Here is a 23257-nt window from a genome sequence, read left to right as displayed (position 1 = left end):
GGAGACGTGAGAGGCGAAAGGGAGGGCGGCCTGAGAGATCAAGTGCGGGCCAGGACCTAGAGAGGAAAACCCTCGCGCGGTGCCCCTCGAGGCGCCCGCCTTCGGCCGCCTCCGGGAGAGTTTCGGCTCTTTCCGGCATTTCCAGCTCGGGCTGCACTCCCAGCGCGCGACCCCCACCCCCGCGCCGCCCGCTCTCTCCTGGCCCCGGCCGTTCTGCTTGCGGACGCAGCTCGGGTCCCACCCGTCCCCGCTTCTACCTAGGTTGTTCCCGACCTGCTCCTCCAGCCCGTTCCCTTCCCCGTAATCCCAATCCCTGGCGACGCCCGAGCCCCTTCAACTCAGGCGCGAGGGACTCGGCCCTGACGGTAACGGTAACCCGACCGGCCGAAGCCCGCCTCGATCCCGCCGCCTCTCCCCTCGCTCGCCGGGTTCGCGCCGGCGCGAGCACGCGCCCTGCGCGCTGGCTGGCTGGCGCGCACGCGCACGCGCCCGAGCGGGCTTCCGGGCGGGGCGCGCAGCTCGAGCCCGGGCGAGGTCGGTGTGGATCCGCAGGCGCGCGGGCCACTCGCCGCCACTGCGATTCCCAGCCCGCGGGCCGGCCGAGGAGGGAAGCGGAGAAAGGGGCGGGAGGGGGCGGGGCGGCGTCCCGCTCGGGAAGAGTTGGGGGAGGAGCGCGGCGGCGGCGGCGGCTCTGGAAGAGGCGAAGGAGGCGGCGGAGCTGCTTACCTCTTCTCAGACCCCGGAGCGTCCCGGACACGGAGCCCGGAACTGGGGGGACACGGCGACTGCGGGGACCCGGCGTCGGTGAGGCTGAGCGTGCTCGGTGCGGAGGGGGGCTTGGTGAGGGATGAAGGGAGCGCGGAGGAACTGAGAGCGGCTTGAGGGAGGGCACCGGGAAAGAGTAGTTGTTGGGGGCTGGGTACGGAGGGGACGGGGAAGTGAGCCCCCTGGGACTTGGGGTGCCCAGATGGTGGAAGGTGTCTGGGGTCAGCGGGGCGGGCCCAAGCACACCGGTCCGACTTGGGGTGTTTCCAGAGGCAGAGGCCGGGGGAACAATGGAGTGAGGGGGTTCTCTGGTGTAACCGTGTGTGGGGTATTGGATTTTAAGAAACAAGGAGAGATGGAAAATAATGAAGAAGAAAAAAAGGGGGGTTATTTGGAAGTGGAAGTACAATGGATTGGGAATGCAGTGGGAATGCGTAAGGTCATCTGCGTGGGTGCCGGAGGTCCTTAAGATTTGGGGCAAAGTGGGATTTGAAAATAAGAGAAGAGCATTTTTGGAATCGAGGGGAGATAAAAGAGCATTCTTGGAATTGGGATGGTGGAAGAGAACGGAAAATTATGCGAAGTGGGGCAGAGGAATGAAATAGATGTGCTTTGGGCTTGAATTAAAGCAGAGGGTAGATCTAGTTAGAGAGTGTAGGGTAGGTGGACCGAGTTCTCCTAATTCATCCAGGGTGATTGGGTTATTTTAGAAGGTGGATCTGTCCCAGGCTTGTCCCTCTGCTAAGGAGTACAAGCTGCTCTTTTAGTAATTTGGTTGTCATGTATAGTCCGTTTCATTGATAAAGCATACCTGTAATAATGGTGTCTCCTCTGCTCAGGTTGCAGTACGTATTTTACCTGTGGTTAATGAAGCAGGAGAGGACGGGTCTCCAGAAACAGGCGGCTATCTTGCTTTTGAGTCAGGTCAGTGATAATGCAGAGTTCATGGTGTTTGAGGGAGAACCAAGAGTTTGTTTTCATTTAGACCAAAAGGTGATGAATAAAATCGAAGTTATCTGTACTTTATTAGAATTGCATTTTCTCACTGAGAAATGTTCAGGTACCATCTGCTACTGGGTTTATGTTCGTGAGAGAGCGTGGCTGCCTCAAAATCTTGATGCTGATTGCAAATGATCAGGCTGCCTCATATTTCCCAGTTTGAATGAAGGTGATTTGAAAATCACCTTATTTGAAAATATCGTGGGGGGTGGGAAGTATTTCTGATAGCTTGGATTTCCAGACTAAATTTTGAATGAATGGTATTAGGTACAAGATTGTTGGTTTTGAAACTGTAGTTACCTTCCTGTGTTCATAAATAGTCCACGGTAAGCTTTTTATTTGTTGGGCATTAAGTTTTGCTGACTCATTTAAGATTTCTGGGAATTCATCAGTTTGTATTTATTTCTCAGCTAGATCTTGTATAGTAGCATTAGGCCACTTTATAAAGGTCCAAAAATAATTATGTAAATTGTCACTTTACTTATATGTTATAAAAACTGGACAAAGCAAGGAGTGAGTGCAGTGTCCTCATTAATGATAATATGGCTTTTTATTGACCTCTTTCAGTGGGCTAGGCAAGGTGCTAAGATTGTTTTGCGTACATTATCTCATTTAATTGAATCCTCACAATTATTTCCTATTTTATAAATTAAGAGGTGAAATAATTCATTGAGGTCACAGAGCTAGTAAATAAAGCTGAATTCAGATCCAGCTCTTTTGGATATCTTCTTTAAATTTTCACTGTCTGGCCCTAGCTGGTTTGGCTCAGTGAATAGAGCCTTGGCCTGTGGACTGAAGGGTCCCAGGTTTGATTCTGGTCAAGGGCACATGCCCGGGTTTGGGGCTTGATCCCCAGTGGGGGGCGTGCAGGAGACAGCTGATCAATGATTCTCTCTCATCATTGATGTTTCTATCTCTCTCTCCCTCTCTGAAATCAATAAAAATCTATTATAAATCAATCTATCAATCAATCTTCACTGTCTAATGATTCTTCCTGCCTTCTCCATCCTCTGGTTTTGGTTGTAGTACAAGCAGCATGAATTGGTTGCAACTTGGATCTGGTATAATATTAATTATTTAGATGAAGAGTGGGTTAGTGGGCTACATCTCTAGAGTTAATTGAGTGTTTACTCCTCCTGTAATTTACTAAATCTGGGGTCCTGATAATAGTGCTAACACATCTTACTAAGGTTTGTCCTGTGAGCACACTTAATTTTCTGTTTAGTGTACTGCCAGCATGCTGTGCATACATGTCACTCTTCCTTGTAGAAGTCAAGACAGCCAATTGTGGAATCAAAACTAGTTCACACAGGAAAACAATGGAAAACTGCTGAGTATTCAAGTGCCCTCCAAGCACCTGTTGAGTCCACAGTTGGTACTAGCATTATCTCTAAATATAGATAGACTCCTCTTAGAAACCCCTAGTGAAACAACTAGAACTGAGAGAAACAGCTGGGGCCTGAGGTTACTGGCCAAAACATCAGCATAGCCCCTGGAGGCTGATCCAGGAGTAGCAAAGGGCTACAGGTACTATTGAATGGCAGGAGGGAATTATTTGTTGAGCATTTCTGTAGTCTAGGCATTGATCTCAGTGTGTTTTATATATATTACTTATAAGATCTCCAATCAATCATAATAAGATAGTTATAAGCATTATCCCCATTTTTCAGATGAGATTCAGAAAGGTTAAGTAACTTGTGCAAAGTCAGTTAATAAAGCAGTGAAGGATGTTTGTATGTACTATTTATTGTTGTTATTATTTTAAACTAGTGTCCCTACACATGAATTCGTGAGCAAGTTGCTCTCTGCAGCTTGTCTCAGCTGGCCGCCCCACCCACTGCTGCTTGTAGCTCTTCCCCACACTGCAGTTTGCTGCCCTGCCCTCCTGCTGATCGGTCGTTACCATCATGGTGTAACAACCATTTGCATATTACCTCTTTATTACATACTAGAGGCCTGGTGCATAAAATTCATGCACTGGCAGTGGGTGTCCCTCTGCCCAGCCTGCACCCTCTCCAATCTGGGACCCCTCGGGGGATTTCCGACTGCCGGCAGTCGGACATCCCTCTCACAATTCTGGACTGCTGGCTCCCAACCACTCACCTGTCTGCCTGCCTGCTTGCCCCTTATCTGCTTCTACCTGCCAGCCTGATCACCCCCTAACCGCTCCCCTGCCGGCCTAGTCACCCCCAACTGCTCTTCCCTGCCAGCCCGGTTGCCCCCAACTGCCCTCCCCTGCCAACCCGGTCACCCCCAATTGCCCTTCCCTGCTGGCCTGATCGCCTACAACTGCCCTCCCCTGCCGGCCATCTTGTGATGGCCATGTTGTGACCACATAGGGGTGGCCATCTTGTGTGAGGGTGTGATGGTCAATTTGCATATTACCTCTTTATTATATAGGAGGATTGCTGTTTGCAGTTTTTCACTATAGAGCCACCATGTTAAAATTGGGAATTTAACAGTTACTCTCTAGGATCCACTATGCTTCTTTGATAGAAGAAGTAGAACTGATTTTTTAATCTTGCTGCTTTCACTGGAGACTGGAAGGAAAAGTTTTTTTATTTTATTTTTCTTATTTAATTGTTGGGAAGGGGAGCCCATTCATTTATTTAACAGATGACTTCTTGTAGAATATAGTTCAGTTTCTTCAGTTGCTTGGTATCTATATATATAAAATCCTAATATGCAAATAGACTGAATGGTAGAACAATTGAACAACTGGTTGCTATGATGTGCGTTGACCACCAGGGAGTGCACTTGGAACATGGCGGGTGTCAGCAGCAGGCAGCAGAGCATGGAACATGGCGAGCATCAGCTGGGGTGTGATGGTGAAACAGGTGAACGAGGGGGGGGTGGGGGGTAGGGAGGAGTGCCAGACCAAGGCTGGGCCCTGTCACTGTCATCGGGCGAGCCTCTGGTGGTTACTGAAAATTCTTTGCTCCAGTGTGCTGTGGTCCTGTCTGGCACTTGCATCTGCTGCTGGTGTTGGCCCCACTTGCACCCGATGCCGGCGCCAGCCAGCCCCGACCGCTTGGCACCATCAGTGGGTGTGAGGGGCAGCTGCTGGCCCTGATCTCTCCTCAGGGCTTTTCCAACTCCCCCTGCTCCTGAGGGGCGATCAGGGCCAGCATCTACCTCTTGCACCTGTTTCTGGCGACGGCCCTGCTCACACCTGCTGCCGGTGCCGGCCCCGGTCCCAATCGCTCAGCACCATCAGCAGGTGCAAGCGGTGGCTGCCGGCCCCGATTGCCCCTGAGGGCTTCTCCACCTTCCCCTGCTCCTGAGGGGCAATCGGGGCAGCAGCCGCCGCTTGCACCTGTTGATGGTGCCGGCCCTGCTTGCATCCGCTGCTGGCATCAGCCCTAATCGCTCCGTGCTGTCAGCTGAGTGGGGCTGGCACCATCAGCGCATGGGAGCAGCAGTGCAGGAGCGGGGCTGCCAGCAGACAGGAGAGGGGGGCCGTGGTGGGAGAGGCCAGGCGGGGTCATGGAGGATGGGCTGAGACTTGTCCCTGTGCCCACTGCAGCTTCGCCGCCCACATTTCCTTTCAAGGTGCATGAATTCGTGCTCTGGGCCTCTAGTATAATTATATATCTGTTGCAACATGAAAATGGTATGTCCGTCTCTATTTTGAGATCTTGACTTTCAGGTAAGTCATCTAGGCTCTGCAGGATGACAGTGAAGCATGCCTGTTACAGACTTTTATCACTCCTGATATATTTTTGCCACAATAGTTTAATCATGTTCTTGCTTGGTTACTTTAAAAAAATTGTGGTAAAATATACATAACAAAAGTTACCCTTTAAACCATTTTTAAGTGTACAGTTCAGTGGCATTAAGTATGTTCACATTGCTGTGTAAGCATCACCACCATCAACCTCTAGATATTTTTATCTTCTCAAACCAAAACTCTTTACCTATTAATAACTCCCTAATTCTTTCTTCTCTGAGTCCTTGGCAACCATCATTCTACTTTCTGTCTCTGTTAATATAACTACTCTGCATACTTTGTATACTTGGAATCATAGTATTTGTCCATTTGTGTCTGGCTTATTTAGCACAGTGTCTCCGAGGTTCACCAGTGTTTTAGCCTGTGTCAGAATTTCATTTCTTTTTAGGACTGCATACTATTCCACTGTATGTGCATACCATACTTCATTGATCCATTCATCAATAAACACTTGGGTTGTTTCCACCTTTTGGCTATCTATACTAATAATAGGGTAATATGCAAATTGGTCAGGACGCTGTCACAGTAATGATTGGTCAGCAGGCTGCATTCACAGCAGGCGTGGGTGGGCGGGGACTTGCAGTGTTGGGGATGGGGGCAGGTGCGTGGAGAGGCCCCTCTGCTGTAGGCCTGGCCTGGGGGTCCACAGGCCTCCCCCTGCTCTGGCTTACCTCTGGGGCAATCCATCGAGGAGCCCTGGATGGGTGGGTGGGGCCTACCTCTTTGGGACTCCCGCACTGTGATAGGGCACAGGCCAGGCTGGGGGACCCTCCCCCTCTGCCCCGAGTGCATGAATTTCATGCACTGGGCCACTAGTGAATAATTCTGCTGTGAATATTGGTGTATAAATATCTGAGTCATTGCTTTCAATACTTGTGGGTATATACCTAGAAGTGGGATTTCTGGGTTATATAGTAATTTTTAATTTTTTGAGGAAGCTTGGTTACTTGTAAATGGTGATTTTATTATGAGTTCATCTGAAGGTAGAAATTGGCTTTATGTTTGATGGATGATGTTCCTCTACTGACTTTTTCTGTACTGTTTGTAGGACACTTGTACTGGAAATGATTCAAAAGGAAATGATCTACCTAGTTTTGATTTCTTTCTTTTAGCTTCTGCCTACTTATATTTATGTATCATGACATCTGACAAGCACATTAAAACATGTTTCAACTTAGCATTAAAGTACTTTTTGAAAAAAAATTTTTTTTAAGCTTTTTTTTTTTTTAAAATATATTTTATTGATTTTTTACAGAGAGGAAGAGAGGGAGATAGAGAGTTAGAAACATCGATGAGAGAGAAACAGATGAGAGAGAAACATCTATCAGCTGCCTCCTGCACATCCCCCACTGGGGAAGTGCCCACAACCCAGGTACATGCTCTTGACCGGAATCGAACCTGGGACCCTTCAGTCCACAGGCCGACGCTCTATCCACTGAGCCAAACCGGTTTCGGCTACTTTTGAAAAATTTTTAAACATTTCAGCTGATGAGTAAAATGGTAGTTTCTGTTCTAAAGTGTGAAATGTATCCAATGTAGAAGGAACCATTTGTTATGTGCAGATCTTTTCAGTCATACCTGTAAATGTGGGTAATCATCTTAAGAACATTATCTGTATGTGTATGTGAGAAATGTGTCAGCAGTGTAGAGGTTTTTCAGTTTATTTTGCTGCCTTTGATTGAAATTCAAGGTACTTTTTTCATTTTAAAATGTTTTATATGTATGAGCTACTGATTACTGCTTATCTTTGGTATCCCTTCTTCATCCATTTGAATAAGGTTTTAGTGTCTGCCATAGGCTTTAAATACTTCAGGTTTTAAATATAGCTGTAATACAGGAAGTAAAATTGGCTGAAGTTATTTGTTTAACACCATTTTTCCCCCCTCCATATGTGAGATAGTTGACATACAGTATGAAATACAATAGGTTGAAATAGCTGCAGACTGACAGTGAATTGTGTCTTCTGATGGGTCTACCTCTCATTTCATTTTTTCTAAATGTCACAGGAGGTTAGTTTATACCTGTATCTTGTTTCTTGAGATTATTGGATTATAAAGGCTCATGTGCTATTTTCTGGGAACCTCAGAGGAGACTTAGTGAGCCCACACCTTGGAGGTGGTGTTAATTCTGAAATATTTCTAAAGATTTGAAGTTTGTAAACACCTTTTCTTTAGGTTACTGGTTATTAAGCATTGGTCAGAGGCCAGCATTTAGTATCCATGTTCAACTCTACCATGGTGGCCTGTATAAGGGTGGGTTCTTGGAACATACATAATCTCCAACACAGATTCTGTAGCAGCCCTAGGCCCTTAAAACATTCTGCAATGTCTGAGGATGTAGCCATTAGCTTAAAGGCAATTTCTGCAGTCATTGCTCAATGACTAATTTGTGGTTAGGGGTTAGCTAGGAGTTCTTACTAGTTCAAAACCTAAATAATAACCTTGGATTGCTAGTAAGGAGTATTTTTACATTACTTAATTAGCAAAATGACATGATTACTAATTGTGGAGGATGTGTATGTGTGTTTTTCAGAATTGGCTAAAGCAGCGGTTCTCAACCTGTGGGTCGCCAACCTGTGGGTCATGACCCCTTTGGGGGTCGAACGACCCTTTCACAGGGGTCGCCTAAGACCATCAGAAAACACATATATAATTACACATTGTTTTTGTGATTAATCACTATGCTTTAATTATGTTCAATTTGTAACAATGAAAATACATCCTGCATATCAGATATTTACATTACGATTCATAACAGTAGCAAAATTACAGTTATGAAGTAGCAATGAAAATAATTTTATGGTTGGGGGTCACCACAATATGAGGAACGGTATTAAAGGGTCGCGGCATTAGGAAGGTTGAGAACCACTGGGCTAAAGGGTATTGGGACTGAGGAGAACAAAGAAGTATGTGATGAGGCCATTACGTGACTGTAGATGAATCATTCTATCTGTATATATAAAAGCCTAAGCAACCTTCCGACCGTTCGGCCGGTAGCTATGATGCACACTGACCACCAGGGGGAAGACGCTCAACACACAGGCATGGAAACATGGAACAGACTGATGAATCTCAGAGGGAAGGCAGAAGGGGGGAGGGCAGGAAGAGATCAACCAAAAATCTTATATGCATACTAGAGGCCCAGTGCACGGATTCATGTACCGGTGAGGTCCCTTGGCCTGCCTGCAGGGATCAGGCTGAAACCAGCAGTCCAACATCCCCTGAGGGGGCCTAAATTGCGAGAGGGTGCAGGCCAGGCCAAGGGACCCCACCGGTGCACAAACCCATACACCGGTCCTCTATATTATTAAAGGCCAGTGGCCGTAACACCATAATGACCAAAGGACCAGTCACCAGGAGGTTCATGGAGCACCTCTTGGGTGGGCCTCCCCCTCCCCAGGGCTCCGGCAGCGTCAGCGGAGTGTCACGGGGTACTGGCAGTGTCCCCGGATGGAGCTCTGGCAGCGTTCGTGGAGCGTCACGAGGCACCGGCAGCGTCCCTGGAGCATCGCAGGGTGCCGGCAGAGTCTGTGGAGCATCGCGGGGCACCAGTAGCGTCCACGGAGCATGTGAGGCTTTGGGGGTCGGTGGACATGGCCCTGATGTCAGGCTAGGCCTAGGGGACCTTACACGCACACGATTTAATTGTGCGCTGGGTCTCTAGTATATATATAAAAGCCTAAGTGACCTGACGGCCCGCCGGTAGCTATGACGTGCACTGACCTCAAGGGGGCAGACAGGCAGACACTCAACACAGGAACTGCCCCCTGGTGGTCAGTGCGCTCCCACAGTGGGAGCACAGCTCAGCTGACAGATGGGCATGAGACGCAGGGCTCACGGCTGGTGAGTGCAGCTGGCGGCGTGAGCTTCTCCCGCAGGCACTCCCCCTGCATGTCTCAAGTGGCAGCTGCAGCAGGCACAGTGGGGCTGGGATGAGCGGGAGTGGCGCGGCACCCAGCACGGGCTTGGCTCCTTCCTGGCTGCCTGCTGCTTCGCGCACTACTTCGTGCTAGTGGGATCAATGCGGATAGCAGGCTGGAATCCAGTGAGCTGGCGGATAAGGCCGGGCCGCGGTGGCGTGGAGGTCCACTGATCCCTGCAGGCCAGGCCGAGGGACCCCACCAGTGCACGAATCCGTGCACTGGGCCTCTAGTTGTGGATACATGGAGAGGAGATGTCTTTTGTATTTGAAGATGCTGCTAATGTTAGTTCCTATTGACCTGCATTGAATTGAAAAGACCATTTTGAAAAACTGCCAGTCCTTCCTTTCTTGGGTACATATGATCTGTCCAGTAGTAAATGATTCGCTGTTGTTTCAAGGCTAACACCAGTAGTAGAGCAGTACTTTTCTTTAAATTATCCACTTGGTCTCTCATTATAGCATACCAGTGTTGTCAGCTCACTGCTGGTTCTTCCTGGTTGTCTTCTGTTACATTGACTTAAAGTATGCATTAGTGTGTGATGGAAGTGACTCTTCAGCTTACTTTGTTTGGCTATCTTATATCTTTACTAGAGGCCAGGTGCTCGGATTCGTGCACCGGTGGGGTCCCTTGGCATGGCCGCGGGGATCAGGCTGAAACCGGCAACCCAATGCCACCTGCTGCTCCCGCCTGCTGCTCTTGTTCAGCCTGGCCCTACTGTGCCTGCTGCAGGCTTGCGCCCAGTCAGTCCCGATCAGGAGAGGCTCATGTTGGCTCAACGGCCTCTCCAGCCGTGAGCCCTGTGTCTGGTGCCCATCGGTCAGCTGAGTGGCGCTCCCACTGTGGGAGCACACTGACCACCAGGGGGCAGCTCCTGCATTGAGCATCTGCTCCCTGGTGGTCAGTATGTGTCATAACGACTGGTTGTTTGGTCGCTTAGGCTTTTATATAGATAGTAAATTGCCTTCATAGCTTACTTAACTCCATATCCTGCACAAGCTCTCAATACAAGGATCTCATTATAAGAAGCTCCCTCACATTTGATGAAAATGGTGAAACTTGTCTATAAAATAAGAAGGAATGACAGGAAGCTAAAGTATTGTACCTGAATGGTAGGTGGTATAGAACCATCTTAGACTAAATCAGCCATTTAGTTTCGATACAAACTTTTTTTTTTGTAAATCTTTATTGTTCAGATTATTACATTTGTTCCTCTTTTTTTCCCCCCATAGCTCCCCTCCACCCAGTTCCCACCCCACCCTCTGCCCTTACCCCTCCACTGTCCTCATCCCTAGGTGCACAATTTTTGTCCAGTCTCTTCCCGCATCTCCCACACCCCTTTCTCCACCAAGAATAGTGAGTTCATTCCCTTTCTATGTCCCTGATTCTATTATAATCAACAGTTCATTCTGTTCATCAGATTATTTATTCACTTGATTCTTAGATTCACTTGTTGATAGATGCATATTTGTTGTTCATAATTAGTATCTTTACCTTTTTCTTCTTCTTCCTCTTCTTAAAGGATACCTTTCAGCATTTCATATAATACTGGTTTGGTGGTGATGAACTCCTTTAGCTTTTCCTTATCTGTGAAGCTCTTTATCTGACCTTCAATTCTGAATGATAGCTTTGCTGGATAAAGTAATCTTGGTTGTAGGTTCTTGGCATTCATCACTTTGACTATTTCTTGCCATTCCCTTCTGGCCTGCAAAGTTTCTGTTGAGAAATCAGCTGACAGTCCTATGGGTACTCCCTTGTAGGTAACTGAGTTTCTTTCTCTTGCTGCTTTTAAGATTCTCTCTTTGTCTTTTGCTCTTGGCATTTTAATTATGATGTGTCTTGGTGTGGTCCTCTTTGGATTCCTTTTGTTTGGGGTTCTCTGCGCTTCCTGGACTTGTAAGTCTATTTCTTTCTCCAGGTAGGGGAAGTTTTCTGTCATTATTTCTTCAAATAGGTTTTCAATATCTTGCTCTCTCTCATCTTCTGGCACCCCTATAATTCTGATATTGGTACGCTTGAAGCTGTCCCAGAGGCTCCTTACACTATCTTCGTATTTTTGGATTCTTTTTTCATTTTGCTTTTCTGGTTGGGTGTTTTTTGCTTCTTCGCATTTCAAATCTTTGACTTGATTCTTGCGCTCCTCTGGTCTGCTGTTGGGAGTCTGTATAGTATTCTTTATTTCAGTCAGTGTATGCTTAATTTCTAGTTGGTTCTTTATCACCACATCGAGGGTCTCATTAGATTTCTTGAGGATCTCAATAACTTTATCGGCGGCTTCTAGACAGTTCCTGAGAGACTTTAAAATTGTGGTTCTGAACTCTATATCTTCCATTGACAGTTTTGTCCTGTTTCTTTGTCTCCGCATTTTTTATGCTTTCTTGGTGCACCCCCTAGTGGTCTTTGTGCGCAGTCTTGTTGTAGTTAAGCCTTGATTGTTGTCGTTAATACTAGGGGGATTTGATCTCCAGGCCAACTGGCTGTGAGAATCAGCTGTGTCTGCAGTGGGGAAACTTCTGTCCTCTAGGGAGGTGCTAATCTAGCCTTTGCCTGAGGCTATCTGGCAAATGGCTCTGCAGGGCCTGGGTGGGGCGGGTCGCACGGGATCAACAGGGTGGGTGGAGGGAGCAGTTATGGCTGCTCTCAGTCCTGTCCCCAGAGGCTCTGCCTCTCAGAGTCCCAGCAACCGCTGCAAACCTCGGACAGAAAGCTGCCCTTGCGTTCTGACCGATGCCAGACAGTCCCGCTTCTCCCGTTTGAGTCTGGGTCCCTAGAGACTCGCCCAGAACTGGAGCTCAGAATCTGAGACTGCCCCCCGATTGAAAACGACAACCGCGCCCTCAGCTACCAGCCCGCTCCACGCGTACCTTCGCACCTTTGTATTTTCCGCACTGCGCCTCCTCTGAGTCTCGTATGCTGTTCTCTTTCCTTCTAGTTGAAGAATTTCCCCTCAGCCAGTCTTCCTGTGGTTCTGGGTGATGTCTGTTCCGTCTTTTAGTTGTATTTGTGAAGTGGTTGTTCGAGGCAGCAAACTCCGGTGTTTACCTATGCCACCATCTTGGTTTCTCTAGTTTAGATACAAACTTGATGTTTTGTTACATTGTACAAGTCAGTACCCAGGAGATTTCTTCAGATGGGTTATCTAATTCCTTGTTACATGGACAGTGCTTTAAACAAGGCTTAGGTGGGTAATCTTTTTCATCTCTGTCACTACTCAAAGCTTGTACATATTTTATGTCAATCTTTTATAAGTTCATATTTGACATTTGTCATTGGTCTGCCTGTCCCGTATTGTTATGATGATCCTATAAGTTATAGGATATGTGATGCTGTGTAATTTGGGAGCAAAGGATTGCAACAGTGATGACTAAATTTGTGTTTGGGCATCTTAATTTAATAACAAAGGAAAAGCTCCTAAAAAAGGAGGGGTATTTGGTACCTTCATCTTGATTACTTGTTTATTGAAATCTTAACATTTAAGTAAGATTAAGTAGAATTATATTCAATTTTGACATATTACATTTTTTAATATTTTTTTTTATTGATTTCAGAGAGGAAGGGAGAGGGAGAGAGAGAGAGAAACATCAATAATGAGAGAGACTCGTTGATTGGCTGCCTCCTGCCTGCCCCACACTGGGGATTGAGCCAGCAACCCGGTATGTGCCCTAACCAGGAATTGAACCATGACCTCCTGGTTCATGGGTCAGTGCTCAACCCCTGAGCAGCACCACCTGGGCTACATGATTACATTTTTGATTAGGCCGTAAAGCTGAGAACACATCATGCTTTCACACTCTACTGGCTAATCATTCCATTGTGAAATAACCCCAAGTATATTATTAAACTTGGCAGATGAACTTTTTTTTTTTTTAGAAAAGAAAGCAAGAATTTATTGACCATAGCAAAAATATACTTAAGACAATGAAACAAGGAAGGGCATAAAAGAAGTAACAGGAGAGCCTAGGTTGGGCTGCTTTGGCTCTCTGGGAAGTCAGAGAAAAGGGGGCCTTGGAAACAGGTTCAGGGGGTTAGCCCTGGACAAGCTGCTGCTGCCCATGGCTCTCCTGGTTGCAAGTCTCATGGTGGTCTGTGAGGTTTGAAAGGTTGGTGACCACTGATTTAGAGGTTAGGGGATACATGCCTGTTGGGGAATGAAAAGGGGAAAGGAATGGCAGGGGCGGGCTCCCTGGAGGGAGAGCCAGCTGGGACTGATGAGGCTGAACTGCTGCTGCCCATTGCTCCCCTGGTTGCAAGCCTCATGGTGTCCCTCAGAGGTTAGGGCAGTGGTCTGCAAACTGCGGCCCCTTGAGTGTGGCTCTTCCACAAAATACCACATGTGGGCGTGCACCTACAGTGCAATTGAAACTTCGTGGCCACACTCAAGGGGCCAAAGAGCCACATGTGGCTCACGAGCCGCAGTTTGCCTACCACTGGGTTGGGGGATAAGTGCCTGTGGGGGAAGGAGAGGGAATAGGGAATGGCCCAGGCGTGTTCCCTGGAGGGAGAGCACGCCTGAACTTTTTTTTTTTTTTTTTAATATATTTTATTGATTTTTTACAGAGAGGAAAGGAGAGGGATAGAGAGTTAGAAACATCGATGAGAGAGAATCATCGACCAGCTGCCTCCTGCACACCTCCTGCTGGCCGGAATTGAACCTGGGACCTTTCAGTCCGCAGGTCAACGCTCTATCCACTGAGCCAAACCGGTTAGGGCTGAACTTTTTTTTTTTTTAAATTCCCACCCAAGGATGTGTTTTCATTGACTTAGAGAGAAAGGGAAAGAGAGAGAAACATTGATGTGAGAGAGAAACATTGATCGGTTGCCTCCTCGTATGCACCCTGACCAGGGATCAAATCCTAAACCTATGTATTTGCCTTGACCAGGAATCAAACTCATAACCTTTTAGTGTACTGGACGAATTTGCAACCTATCATGCTAGGATGATGCTCCATCCAACTGAGCTACTTGGCCAGGGCAGAAGCATTTTATTGAGTGCCTGCTATCTGTCAGATACACACAGTAAAGTAAGTATAAAAATCCTTGCCTGCATGCAGCTTATAGTCTGATAGGGGAAGACATATATTAAGCAAAGGCGTAAAATGTTTGGTATTTCAGTTGGTGATAATTGGTGTTGAAAAATCAAAAACAAAATCAGAAAGGTGATAGAGATAACTCTGTTAGCATGTGACTCAATGTGAGAGAAAGAGAAAGAGAGAAAGGGGGGGAGAGAGAGAGGGAAGAAGGAAGGGAGGGAGGAAGAAGGTCTTGTTGAGAAAATAATATTTGAGCAAAGACTTAAAAGTCATCTTTGATTCCGTTCTCTTCCTCCTATTTCACATCAGGTCCATTTCCAATTCTTGTTGATTTTGTCTTCAAAATACAGTGGGGCCTTGACTTACGAGTTTAATTCGTTCCGAGACCGAGCTCGTTAAGGAACTCCTTAACTCAAATTACTCTATCAACTCAATGCAAAAAATCAGCTGAGAGACAGCTGGTATCTCAAAAAACTCGTTAGTCGGGACACTCGTAAGTCAAGGCCCCACTGTACATCTCAAACCTACCTAAGTAGGTGGATTAAATTGGCAGTGGCAGTTTGTAAAAGTTTTCTTCTGATTGTTTTTTATTGTTCTCAGTGAATTAGGAATCAAAGTGCTCAGCTGAAAGTGAGGGTGGGGAGCAGGAGGGAATGGAGGTTTGTGGAGAAAGGAGAAGGTGTGAACTTGTTCAGGAGAGTGGGAGAATATCTGAAGCAGGGAAATATTGTATGATTGCCAGGTGGCTTTAAGAGCCCCTTGAGGTTTGTGGTCATGAATTTAAAGTGAGATGAGTCAGTATGGTTTTTTCCCTCCAGCCACAGTCAGCTGCAGTGGTATGTTTGGAGTAGATTTAACCATAGAGAGGTTTTACCAAGATAGTAGAATAAAACACGAGAGGGTCAAGGAATAGAGGATATGTGCAAGGCAGCAAATATGTTATGCTGTGGAATTGAAACTAGGTGAGGAGGGGAGGGAGAACATTAAGTGACTAAGAGATGGTGAAAAAAAATGGTTGAATCAATGAATTGATGGACCTGGTGGGATCAAAAGATGTTGGAATTTGGGTATGTGAGAGATAGCTATAAAGATAGTAAGTTGTGGTCAGATGGTAGAATACAAAAAATAAGATCATGGAAGCATTATCATGGGATGCATGGGTAAAGGGTGAGGTAATCGGAGGCAAGGAATTTAGAGAAAGAGATAGGAATTCAGAGAGATGAGGTGTTAGAAACATCATCTATTTGAAATCATTTGGACTTAAGAGTGGTGTTAAAGAGAGTCACAGTGTTGGGGCTGTCCAAAGAAAAAGAACCAGTAAGATCTCTCATCTATGTCCATGTCTGTTATTTCTCTATATATTTGTCATGAATGAAATTTATTTTAAGGATTGGTTCATGCCATTATGGGCGCTGAGAAGTTCCATGATCAGCCATCTGCAAGTCAGAGACCCACGAAAGTTGGTGGTGTAAATTCCAGTTCAAGTCTGAATGCCTGAGAACTAGGACTTAAGTTCCAGTGCAAGGGCAGACTGATAACTCAGCTCCACAGTCGGCCAAAGAGAGAGAGAGGGAGAAGGATGCTGTCTTCCTTTGCCTTCTTGTTCTGTTCCTCATTGGATTGGTAGATACCCACTTACATTGGGGAGGGCCATCTGCTTTATTCAGTCTGCCAATCCAGATGCTAATCTCAGATGAAAACACCTTCTATGTTCGGTCAAATATATGGGCACCTGTTGTCTAGCCAGGTTGACATAAAATTAGCCATCACAGCCAGATAATGTGTAATAAAGTTTTCACGTGATATTCAAGTAGAGGTTTTTTTTATAGGGAAGAGGGAAGGAGACTGATTTGGAAACATCATTGAGGAGCAAGGAGGACACTTTCCTCATCCCCCAGTTCTAGTGGTGTGAGAGGGTGGAGAAAGATAGTTTTCACCACTTGAAGGCTGTGAGGGGTGTTTGGCTTGAAAGGAGAACAGGTTTCAATTAGAACAAGAAGTCGAAGGGAATCTTCAGAGTGGAGGTTGAAAATGTAGGGAACAGTGGAATGGCTTAAAAATTTGGAGAGAGGTGTAAGGCAGATGGGGACAGAGCAGAGGATATGTAGAACAGTGTGGGGATTAGAATATAGGAGGTGAGATTAGATTAAATTAGAATCATCTGGGGATTCTTTTGATGGACAGCATAAACAGAGATCAAGAACATGAAAAGGCCGAAACTGGTTTGGCTCAGTTGATAGAGCGTCGGCTTGCGGACTGAAGGGTCCCAGGTTCGTTTCCGGTCAAGGGCATATACCTGGGTTGCAGGCATATCCCCAGTTGGAGATGTGCAGGAGGCAGCTGATCGATGTTTCTCTCTCATCGATGTTTCTAACTCTCTAGCTCTCTCTCCCTTCCTCTCTGTAAAAAATCAATAAAATATATTAAAAAAAAAAAAAAGAAGAACATGAAAAGATTAGGCCCTGATAGCAGGCAGATAATGGAGGTGAGGGTATGAGTGTTGGGAGGAAGGAAGGGCAAGGAGTCTGGATCCTGGGAAAGGGCATTTTTATATATTTAAATTGTACAACATGATGTTTTGATAGGCATATACACATGGTGAAATGACTACTATAGTCAAGTTAATCAACATTTTCTCACATAGTTACCTTTTAAAAATTGTGATACAAGTACCTGAAATCTACTCTCAGCAAATTTCCAGTATTCAATAGAGCAGTGGTTCTCAACCTTCTGACCCTTTAAATACAGTTCCTCATGTTGTGACCCAACCATAAAATTATTTTCTTTTTCTTTTTTTAAAAATATATTTTATTGATTTTTTACAGAGAGGAAGAGAGAGGGATAGAGAGTTAGAAACATCGATCAGCTGCCTCCTGCACACCTCCCACTGGGGATGTGCCCGCAACCAAGGTACATGCCCCTGGCCGGAATCGAACCCGGGACCCCCCAGTCCACAGGCCGACGTTCTACCCACTGAGCCAAACCGGCTAGGGCATATAAAATTATTTTCGTTGCTACTTCATAACTGTAATGTTGCTACTGTTATGAATCTGATATGCAGGATGGTCTTAGGCGACCCCTGTGAAAGGGTCGTTCGACCCCCAAAGGGGTCGCGACCCACAGGTTGAGAACCGCTGCAATAGAGTACTAACTGTAATCATCATGAGCGCGCGTTAGATCTCTAGACTTAAATCATCCTACATAGCTATAACTTTGTACCTTTTGCCCCATTTCCCTGCCTTGGGTAACCACCATTCCACTCTCTGCTTCTGTGTATTTGAGTTTTTTAGAGTCCAAATATCAGTGAGATCATGCAGTATTTATCTTCTCACTTAGCATAATGTCCTCCAGGTTCATCCTTGTTGTTGCAAATGACAGGATCTCAGGAAGGACATTCTTGGTCCCGCTTCTTAAATATATGTCCATAGTGGGGAGGGATGTCTTAACTCCACATTAAGGGGTCCTCTTTTGATGAAACCTGAGGGCTCTCTTTTGATGATCATATATTAATGATTTTTGCTTTAGCTTGGCCAGTGTGGTTCAGTGGTTGAGCATCGATCCATGAACCAGGTTCAATTCCTGTTAGGGCACATGACCAGGTACGGATGATTCTCTCTCATCATTGATGTTTGTATCTTTCTCTCCCTCTCTCTGGAATCAATAAAAAACATTAAAATTTTTTATAAATAATTTTTTTTAAATTAAATCTTTATTGTTCAGATTATTACATTTGTTCCTCTTTTTTCCCCCCATAACTCCCCTCTTCCCAGTTCCCACCCCACCTTCCGCCCTCACTCCCCACCCACTGTCCTCATCCATAGGTGCACGATTTTTGTCCAGTCTCTTCCCGCATCCCCCACACCCCTTTCCCCCCCAAGAATAGTCAGTCCATTTCCTTTCTATGTCCCTGATTCTATTATAATCACCAGTTCATTCTGTTCATCAGATTATTTATTCACTTGATTCTTAGATTCACTTGTTGATAGATGCGTATTTGTTCATAATTTGTATCTACCGTTTTCTTCTTCCTCTTCTTTTTTTTTTTAATATATATTTTATTGATTTTTTACAGAGAGGAAGGGAGAGAGATAGAGAGTTAGAAACATCGATGAGAGAGAAACATCAATCAGCTGCCTCCTGCACACCTCCTACTGGGGACGTGCCTGCAACCAAGGTACATGCCCTTGACCGGAATCGAACCTGGGACCTTTCAGTCCGCAGGCCGACGCTCTATCCACTGAGCCAAACCGGTTTCGGCTCTTCTTCCTCTTCTTAAAAGATACCTTTCAGCATTTCATATGATCCTGGTTTGGTGGTGATGAACTCCTTTAGCTTTTCCTTATCTGTGAAGCTCTTTATCTGACCTTCAATTCTGAATAATAGCTTTGCTGGATAAAGTAATCTTGGTTGTAGGTTCTTGGCATTCATCACTTTGACTATTTCTTGCCATTCCCTTCTGGCCTGCAAAGTTTCTGTTGAGAAGTCAGCTGACAGTCCTATGGGTAATCCCTTGTAGGTAACTGAGTTTCTTTCTCTTGCTGCCTTTTTTTTTTTAAATATATTTTTTATTGATTAAGATATTACATATGTGTCCTTGTCCCCACGTTACCCTCTAACCCCCCCCCCCCCCACCTCATACCCTCACCCCCCCATTGTCCGTGTCCATTGGTTAGGCCTATATGCTTGCATGTAAGTCCTTTGGTTGATCTTTCCCCCTTACCCCCATCCTCCCCTACCTTCCCTCCAAGGCCCGACAGTCCAATCAATGCCTTTCCGTCTCTGGATCAGTCCTTGTTCATCAGTTTATGTTGTTCATTATATTCCACAAATGAGTGAGATCATGTGGTATTTATCTGCTCTCCAGTTCCATCCATGCTGTGGCAAATGGTAAGAGTTTCTTTTTCTTCTTCCTCTTCTTAAAGAATACCTTTCAGCATTTCATATAATGCTGGTTTGGTGGTGGTGAACTCCTTTAGCTTTTTCTTATCCGTGAAGCTCTTTATCTGACCTTCTATTCTGAATGAAAGCTTTGCTGGATAAAGTAATCTTGGTTGCAGGTTCTTGCTATTCATCACTTTGAATATTTCTTGCCACTCTCTTCTGGCCTGCATGGTTTCTGTTGAGAAATCAGCTGACAGTCATATGGGTACTCCCTTGTAGGTAACTGACTGTCTTTCTCTTGCTGCTTTTAAGATTCTCTCTTTGTCTTTTGCTCTTGGCATTTTAATAATGATGTGTCTTGGTGTGGTCCTCTTTGGATTCCTTTTGTTTGGGGTTCTCTGCGCTTCCTGGACTCGTAAGTCTATTTCTTTCACCACGTAGGGGAAGTTTTCTGTCATTATTTCTTCAAATAGGTTTTCAATATCTTGCCCTCTCTCTTCTTCTGGTACCCCTATAGTTCTGATGTTGGTATGCTTGAAGTTGTCCCAGAGGCTCCTTACACTATCTTCATATTTTTGGAATCTCTTTTCTTTTTTCTTTTTTGGTTGGGTGTTTTTTGTTTCTTTGTATTTCAAATCTTTGACTTGATTCTTGGGATCCTCTTGTCTGCTGTTGGATCTCTGTAAATTATTCTTTATTTCAGTCAGTGTCTGCTTAATTTCTAGTTGGTCCTTTTTCATGTCCTCCATGGTCTCACTATACTTATTGAGGGACTCACTAAATTTATCGGCGGTTTCCATAAAATTCTTGAAAAACCTTATAAACGTGGCCTTGAACTCTATATCCAGTCGTTTGCTTTCCTCCATTTCTGCTATTTGTGACCTGTTTCTTTGTCTCCGCATTTTGGCAGCTTCCCTCTGCACTTTACTTCTGCAGCTCCTCTGGCGCTCAGTGTGCTTTTCTTTCCTTCTAGTTGTAGAATTTACACTCAGCCAGCCTTCCTGTAGTTCTGGATGATGTCCGTTTTGTGTTTGCCACTTACGCTGCTGGGGAGTCCCCGCCACAGAGCCAGCTGGATGCATCCTTCGTTGCTACCGCCGCCGCCCCAGCCACGGTTCCCTTTCTCTTGCTGCTTTTAAGATTCTCTCTTTGTCTTTTGCTCTTGGCATTTTAATGATGATGTGTCTTGGTGTGGTCCTCTTTAGATTCCTTTTGTTTGGGGTTCTCTGCACTTCCTGGACTTGTAAGTCTATTTCTTTCACCAGGTAGGGGAAGTTTTCTGTCATTATTTCTTCAAATAGGTTTTCAATATCTTGCTCTCTCTCATCTTCTTGCACCCCTATAATTCTGATATTGGTACGCTTGAAGCTGTCCCAGAGGCTCCTTACACTATCGTCGTATTTTCGGATTCTTTTTTCATGTTGCTTTTCCGGTTGGGTTTTTTTGCTTCTTGGTATTTCAAATCTTTGACTTAATTCTTGCCATCCTCTAGTCTGCTGTTGGGAGTCTGTATAATATTCTTTATTTCAGTCAGTGTATGCTTAATTTCTAGTTGGTCCTTTATCACAATATCGAGGGTCTCATTAGATTTCTTGTACATCTCTTTAAGTTTATTGGCAGCCTCTAGAAGACTCTTGAAAGACCTCAAAAGTGTGGTTTTGAATTCTATATCCAGCAGTCTGCTTTCCTCCATTTCTGTCATTTGTGTCCTGTTTCTTTGTCTCGGCATTTTTTATGCTTCGCTATGTTGATAGAGTGGCTTTCTGTGCTAAGTGTCCCAATTACCTGAGGTAGACACTCTTGGTGCACCCCCTTGTGGTCTTTGTGCACAGTCTTGTTGTAGCTAAGCCTTGATTGTTGTAGGTAACACTGGGAGCGATTTGACCTCCAGGCCAATTGGCCGTGAGAATCATGTGTGTCTGCAGTGGGAGAACTTCTGTCCTGGATCTCTAGGGCGGCGCTAATCTAGCCTCTGCCTGAGACTATCCAGCAAATGCCTGAGTGCAAGGCTTGGGCGGGGCGGGTCCCAGGGGATCAATAGGCCGTGCGGAGCGAGCAGTTATGGCTGCTCTCAGTCCCATCCCCCGAGGTTCTGCCTCTCAGTGTCCTAGCAACCGCTGCAAGTACCTCGGAGAGAAAGCTGCCCTTGAGTTCCGACCGATGCCAGACAGTCCCGCTTCTCTCGTTTGAGTCTGGGTCCCCAGAGACTCTCCCGGATCTGGAGCTCAGAGCTTGAGACTCCCTCCCGATTGAAACAGACAACCACACCCTCAGCCGCCAGCCCACTCCGCACACACCTCTGCGCCTTTGTATTTTACTTCAGCACCGCACCTCCTCTGAGTCTCAGTATGCTTTTCTCTTTCCTTCTAGTTGTAGAATTTCCCCTCAGCCAGCCTTCCTGTGGTTCTGGGTGATGTCCGTTCCGTCTTTTAGTTGTATTTTTGAAGTGGTTGTGCGAGGCAGCAATCTCCGGTGTTTACCTATGCTGCCATCTTGGTTTTTTTCTCTATAAATAATTTTTGTTTTAAATCCTATTGTGTCTGATATTAATATTAAATTTTGTTTAGATTAACAATGTGCAGTCTTTTTCAATTTTCTTTTTTTAAAGAAGTTATTAAAAATATTTTTATTGATTTCAGAGTAAGGGAGAGGGAAAGAGAGATAGAAACATCAATGATGAGAGAGAATCATTGATCGGCTGCCTCCTACACACCCCCTACTGGGGATCGAGCCCACAACCCAGGCATGTGCCCTTGACTGGAATCGAACTCGGGACCCTTCAGTCTGCAGGCCGACACTCAATCCACTGAGCCAAACTGGCTAGGGCTTCAATTTTCCTTTTAGTTTTCCATCTTTATGGGTCATTTTGCTTTAAGTGTATCTTGGTAGTCTTTACATAGTTGGATTTGAAAAACACTAACCTGATAATCTGTTTTTTGATAACTTTAATCTGTGTGTGTGTGTGTGTGTGTGTATAGTGTGTGTGTAATCACTGATAGTACTTTTAGACTTATTTCTGCCATTTTAGTTTATACTTTTTTTTGCTGTACTTCTTATTTGCTTTCTGTTGTATACATAGAGTTCTTATCATGTATACATGATGAACTCTAAAATGAATATCTTGCCTAACCAGCATGCCTCAGTGGTGAAGAAGCATTGACCTATGAACCAGGAAGTCACGGTTTGATTCCCAGTGAGGGCACATGCCCAGGTTGTGGGCTCTATCCCCAGTGTGGGGCATGTACGAGGCAGCTGATCAATGATTCTCTCTCATCATTGATGTTCTTATCTCTCTCTCCCTTCCTCTCTGAAATCAATAAAAACCTATAACAGGGTGTGGGCAACCCCTGGCACGTGTGCCAAACATGGCACTCCAGTAACTTTTGCTGGCACGCGAAACCCTCTCTTATAATCTTCCATTTACAATTTTTTTCTTAATATCGACCCCCCCCCCCAGTGCACAAATTTTTGTGCACCGGGCCTCTAGTATATATATATAAAACCCTAATATGCAAATAGGCTGAACGGCCTAACAACCAGTTGCTATGATGTGCTCTGACCACGAGGGGCGGGGCGGCGCGCGTGGAACATGGCGGGCGTCAGCAACAGGCGGCAGAGTGTGGAACATGGCAGGTATTGGCTGAGGCGGGATGGTGGAGCAGGTGTGTGGGGGCGCCAGACCAAGGCAGGGCACCGGTCACTGTCTTCGGGCGAGCCTTTGGTGGTTCCTGAAAATTCTTTGCTCCCACCAGGCGCTGCTGCTGGCGCCTGCCTCTATCGCTCCATGCCATCAGCATGGTGGCAGGAGTGGGGTTGCTGGCATTCAGGGGACTGGAGGCCGCAGAGGATGGGCTGAGACCTGCCCCAGTGCCCACCGCAGCCTCGCAGCCCATAGTTCCTTTCAAGGTGCACGAATTCGTGCACTGGGCCCCT

General features: G+C 45.8%; 1 protein-coding gene across 6 annotated transcripts in view; it reads left to right on the top strand.

Moving 5' to 3' along the window:
• The first annotated feature begins 645 nt into the window (after positions 1–645).
• SPATS2 (spermatogenesis associated serine rich 2) overlaps positions 646–23257 on the top strand; it is a 124069-nt gene continuing 101457 nt past the window's right edge. For 3 of the 6 annotated variants that reach the window (XM_036300071.1, XM_036300066.1, XM_036300070.1), the window contains exons 1-2: positions 646–804; positions 1605–1689. The gene's annotated coding sequence lies outside the window, so the exon portion shown is untranslated. Of the gene's footprint in view, positions 824–1604; positions 1690–23257 lie in introns of all 6 variants that reach the window. The other 3 variants (XM_036300067.1, XM_036300068.1, XM_036300069.1) reach the window with 3 other exon arrangements.

This window comes from Myotis myotis, unplaced genomic scaffold (assembly GCF_014108235.1).
Source record: "Myotis myotis isolate mMyoMyo1 unplaced genomic scaffold, mMyoMyo1.p scaffold_m19_p_3, whole genome shotgun sequence".
NCBI lineage: Eukaryota > Metazoa > Chordata > Mammalia > Chiroptera > Vespertilionidae > Myotis > Myotis myotis.
This window is presented reverse-complemented; position numbering and strand designations above follow the sequence as displayed.